This window comes from Hydractinia symbiolongicarpus, chromosome 1 (assembly GCF_029227915.1).
Source record: "Hydractinia symbiolongicarpus strain clone_291-10 chromosome 1, HSymV2.1, whole genome shotgun sequence".
Lineage (NCBI taxonomy): Eukaryota > Metazoa > Cnidaria > Hydrozoa > Anthoathecata > Hydractiniidae > Hydractinia > Hydractinia symbiolongicarpus.
The window spans coordinates 36,125,831-36,131,832 of record NC_079875.1 but is presented as its reverse complement, the minus strand read 5'-3'; positions in this window follow the sequence as shown (position 1 = coordinate 36,131,832).

Below are 6,002 nucleotides of genomic sequence, written 5' to 3'. Positions count from 1 at the left end.
AAGCAGTTGAATTTCAATTTTCTGCTATTTCACGGAAATTTGACGTGCTCAAGTATTTCTTCTCAACGACATTTTTTGTATGTTACAGTTCTTCTTTATTAAAACCGTTCTGTCACTACGTACACGAAAAATAGATAAAACGAAATAAAAAAACAAGAACTCAAACGAGGCTGTTCTTGTATCAAAATAAGCCGTTGAATTTCAATTTTCTGCTATTTGACGGAAACTTGACGTGCTGAAGTATTTCTTCTCAACGACATATTTTGGATGTTACAGTTCCTCTTTATTAAAACCCTTCTATCACTAGGTACACGAAGAACAGATAAAACGAATGAAAAAAACTAGAACTCAAACGAGGCTGTTCTTGTATCAAAATAAGCAGTTGAATTTCAATTTTCTGCTATTTGACGGAAACTTGACGTGCTGAAGTATTTCTTCTCAACGACATATTTTGGATGTTACAGTTCCTCTTTATAAAAACCCTTCTATCACTAGGTACACGAAGAACAGATAAAACGAATGAAAAAAACTAGAACTCAAACGAGGCTGTTCTTGTATCAAAATAAGCAGTTGAATTTCAATTTTCTGCTATTTCACGGAAATTTGACGTGCTGAAGTATTTCTTCTCAACGACATATTTTGCATGTTACACTTCCTCTTTATTAAAACCCTTCTTACACTAGGTACACGAAGAACAGATAAAACGAATTAAAAAAACTAGCACTCAAACGAGGCTGTTCTTGTATCAAAATAAGCAGTTGAATTTCAATTTTCTGCTATTTGACGGAAACTTGACGTGCTCAAGTATTTCTTCTCAGCGACATTTTTTGTATGTTACAGTTCTTCTTTATTAAAACCGTTCTGTCACTAGGTACACGAAGAATAGATAACACGAATTAAAAAAACAAGAACTCAAACGAGGCTGTTCTTGTATCAAAATAAGCAGTTGAATTTCAATTTTCTGCTATTTCACGGAAGTTTGACGTGCTGAATTATTTCCCGTCAACGACATTTTTTGTATGTTACAGTTCTTCTTTATTAAAACCGTTCTGTCACTACGTACACGAAAAATAGATAAAACGAAATAAAAAAACAAGAACTCAAACGAGGCTGTTCTTGTATCAAAATAAGCCGTTGAATTTCAATTTTCTGCTATTTGACGGAAACTTGACGTGCTGAAGTATTTCTTCTCAACGACATATTTTGGATGTTACAGTTCCTCTTTATTAAAACCCTTCTATCACTAGGTACACGAAGAACAGATAAAACGAATTAAAAAAAATAGAACTCAAACGAGGCTGTTCTTGTATCAAAATAAGCAGTTTAATTTCAATTTTCTGCTATTTTACGGAAATTTGCCGTGCTGAATTATTTCCCGTCAACGAAATTTTTTGTATGTTACAGTTCTTCTTTATTAAAACCCTTCTGTCACTAGGTACACGAAGAACAGATAAAACGAATTAAAAAAACTAGAACGCAAACGAGGCTGTTCTTGTATCAAAATAAGCAGTTGAATTTCAATTTTCTGCTATTTGACGGAAACTTGACGTGCTAAAGTATTTCTTCTCAACGACATATTTTGGATGTTACAGTTCCTCTTTATTAAAACCCTTTTATCACTAGGTACACGAAGAACAGATAAAACGAAGTAAAAAAACAAGAACTCAAACGAGGCTGTTCTTGTATCAAAATAAGCAGTTGAATTTCAATTTTCTGCTATTTCACGGAAATTTGACGTGCTCAAGTATTTCTTCTCAACGACATTTTTTGTATGTTACAGTTCTTCTTTATTAAAACCGTTCTGTCACTACGTACACGAAAAATAGATAAAACGAAATAAAAAAACAAGAACTCAAACGAGGCTGTTCTTGTATCAAAATAAGCCGTTGAATTTCAATTTTCTGCTATTTGACGGAAACTTGACGTGCTGAAGTATTTCTTCTCAACGACATATTTTGGATGTTACAGTTCCTCTTTATTAAAACCCTTCTATCACTAGGTACACGAAGAACAGATAAAACGAATGAAAAAAACTAGAACTCAAACGAGGCTGTTCTTGTATCAAAATAAGCAGTTGAATTTCAATTTTCTGCTATTTGACGGAAACTTGACGTGCTCAAGTATTTCTTCTCAACGACATTTTGTGTATGTTACAGTTCTTCTTTATTAAAACCGTTCTGTCACTACGTACACGAAAAATAGATAAAACGAATTAAAAAAAATAGAACTCAAACGATGCTGTTCTTGTATCAAAATAAGCCGTTGAATTTCAATTTTGTGCTATTTGACGGAAACTTGACGTGCTGAAGTATTTCTTCTCAACGACATATTTTGGATGTTACAGTTCCTCTTTATTAAAACCCTTCTGTCACTAGGTACGCGAAGAACAGATAAAACGAATGAAAAAAACTAGCACTCAAACGAGGCTGTTCTTGTATCAAAATAAGCAGTTGAATTTCAATTTTCTGCTATTTGACGGAAACTTGACGTGCTCAAGTATTTCTTCTCAACGACATTTTTTGTATGTTACAGTTCTTCTTTATTAAAACAGTTCTGTCACTAGATACACGAAGAATAGATAACACGAATTAAAAAAACAAGAACTCAAACGAGGCTGTTCTTGTATCAAAATAAGCAGTTGAATTTCAATTTTCTGCTATTTTACGGAAATTTGCCGTGCTGAATTATTTCCCGTCAACGACATTTTTTGTATGTTACAGTTCTTCTTTATTAAAACCGTTCTGTCACTAGGTACACGAAGAACGGATAAAACAAATTAAAAAAACAAGAACTCAAACGAGGCTGTTCTTGTATCAAAATAAGCAGTTGAATTTCAATTTTCTGCTATTTCACGGAAGTTTGACGTGCTGAATTATTTCCCGTCAACGACATTTTTTGTATGTTACAGTTCTTCTTTATTAAAACCGTTCTGTCACTACGTACACGAAAAATAGATAAAACGAAATAAAAAAACAAGAACTCAAACGAGGCTGTTCTTGTATCAAAATAAGCCGTTGAATTTCAATTTTCTGCTATTTCACGGAAATTTGATGTGGTGAAGTATTTCTTGTCAACGACATATTTTGGATGTTACAGTTCCTCTTTATGAAAACCCTTCTATCACTAGGTACACGAAGAACAGATAAAACGAATTAAAAAAAATAGAACTCAAACGAGGCTGTTCTTGTATCAAAATAAGCAGTTGAATTTCAATTTTCTGCTATTTGACGGAAACTTGACGTGCTCAAGTATTTCTTCTCAACGACATTTTTTGTATGTTACAGTTCTTCTTTATTAAAACCGTTCTGTCACTAGATACACGAAGAATAGATAACACGAATTAAAAAAACAAGAACTCAAACGAGGCTGTTCTTGTATCAAAATAAGCCGTTGAATTTCAATTTTGTGCTATTTGACGGAAACTTGACGTGCTGAAGTATTTCTTCTCAATGACATATTTTGGATGTTACAGTTCCTCTTTATTAAAACCCTTCTATCACTAGGTACGCGAAGAACAGATAAAACGAATGAAAAAAACTAGCACTCAAACGAGGCTGTTCTTGTATCAAAATAAGCAGTTGAATTTCAATTTTCTGCTATTTGACGGAAACTTGACGTGCTCAAGTATTTCTTCTCAACGACATTTTTTGTATGTTACAGTTCTTCTTTATTAAAACCGTTCTGTCACTAGATACACGAAGAATAGATAACACGAATTAAAAAAACAAGAACTCAAACGAGGCTGTTCTTGTATCAAAATAAGCAGTTGAATTTCAATTTTCTGCTATTTTACGGAAATTTGCCGTGCTGAATTATTTCCCGTCAACGACATTTTTTGTATGTTACAGTTCTTCTTTATTAAAACCGTTCTGTCACTAGGTACACGAAGAACGGATAAAACGAATTAAAAAAACAAAAACTCAAACGAGGCTGTTCTTGTATCAAAATAAGCAGTTGAATTTCAATTTTCTGCTATTTCACGGAAGTTTGACGTGCTGAATTATTTCCCGTCAACGACATTTTTTGTATGTTACAGTTCTTCTTTATTAAAACCGTTCTGTCACTACGTACACGAAAAATAGATAAAACGAAATAAAAAAACAAGAACTCAAACGAGGCTGTTCTTGTATCAAAATAAGCAGTTGAATTTCAATTTTCTGCTATTTCACGGAAATTTGACGTGCTCAAGTATTTCTTGTCAATGACATTTTTTGTATGTTACAGTTCTTCTTTATTAAAACCGTTCTGTCACTAGGTACACAAAGAATAGATAAAACGAGTTAAAAAAACTAGAACTCAAACGAGGCTGTTATTGTATCAAAATAAACAATTGAATTTCAATTTTCTGCTATTTGACGGAAATTTGACGTGCTGAAGTATTTCTTCTCAACGACATATTTTGCATGTTACAGTTCCTCTTTATTAAAACCTTTCTATCACTAGGTACACAAAGAATAGATAAAACGAATTAAAAAAACTAGCACTCAAACGAGGCTGTTCTTGTATCAAAATAAGCAGTTGAATTTCAATTTTCTGCTATTTGACGGAAACTTGACGTGCTCAAGTATTTCTTCTCAACGACATTTTTTGGATGTTACAGTTCCTCTTTATTAAAAACCTTCTATTACTACGTACACGAGGAACAGATAAAACGAATTAAAAAAACAAGAACTCAAACGAGGCTGTTCTTGTATCAAAATAAGCAGTTTAATTTCAATTTTCTGCTATTTGACGGAAATTTGCCGTGCTGAATTATTTCCCGTCAACGAAATTTTTTGTATGTTACAGTTCTTCTTTATTAAAACCGTTCTGTCACTAGGTACACGAAGAATAGATAAAACGAATTAAAAAAACAAGAACTCAAACGAGGCTGTTCTTGTATCAAAATAAGCCGTTGAATTTCAATTTTCTGCTATTTGACGGAAATTTGACGTGCTGAAGTATTTCTTGTCAACGACATTTTTTGTATGTTACAGTTCTTCTTTATTAAAACGGTTCTGTCACTAGGTATACGAAGAATAGATAAAACGAATTAAAAAAACAAGAACTCAAACGAGGCTGTTCTTGTATCAAAATAAGCAGTTGAATTTCAATTTTCTGCTATTTCACGGAAATTTGACGTGCTGAAGTATTTCTTCTCAACGACATTTTTTGTATGTTACAGTTCCTCTTTATTAAAACCCTTCTTACACTAGGTGCACGAAGAACAGATAAAACGAATTAAAAAAACTAGCACTCAAACGAGGCTGTTCTTGTATCAAGATAAGCAGTTGAATTGTTATTTTCGGCTATTTTACGGAATTTTTTCGTGTTGAAGTATTTCCGTTCGCGACTTTCTTTTAATTTTCGACTTTCTTTTAATTTTCAGTTTTTGTGGTTTTGTGGTTGAAAGCCTTGTGTCAGTTGGTACACGATGAGAAGGTGATGCCAATTGAAAAAGCTCAAACACAAACGAAGCTGTTTTTCTTTCTACAGTGAGGCGAATATGAGTTTCTGTCAATTCATTGAAACATGTCGTCATGAAGATATTCAAATCAGCGCTTTTCTACGTGTCTTCATGAACCTATGTTACCAAACGTTTTTTTCCTCACCCTAGAAAATGTTATAACGAACTATAAAAACAAGAACTTTAACAGATTTTTATCCAGCTTTCAATCGGCAATTAATATATAATTTCTGAAGAATCAAGCTTGTAAACGCTTATCGTTCCGCCGATTTACCAGTAAAATATTACACATCTATTTTCAATTAGTTTTGACGGATGCAATCAAAACACATTAGATCAATGGACGCATGCAAAAAGAATCAGCACAGAAAACAATTGATAATCATAGCGAACATCGAGGCTGTTTTAATTATCGAAATAGCTGAAAATTGAATTATATAGCCATTTTACGGAAACTAGAAAGTTTGTTCAATACTTTTCTATATGCCAACTTATCTATCAATATCTTTTTGCTTGTGTGTATTATAGGAAACTTTTTAGGAGGACAGGATGTGCA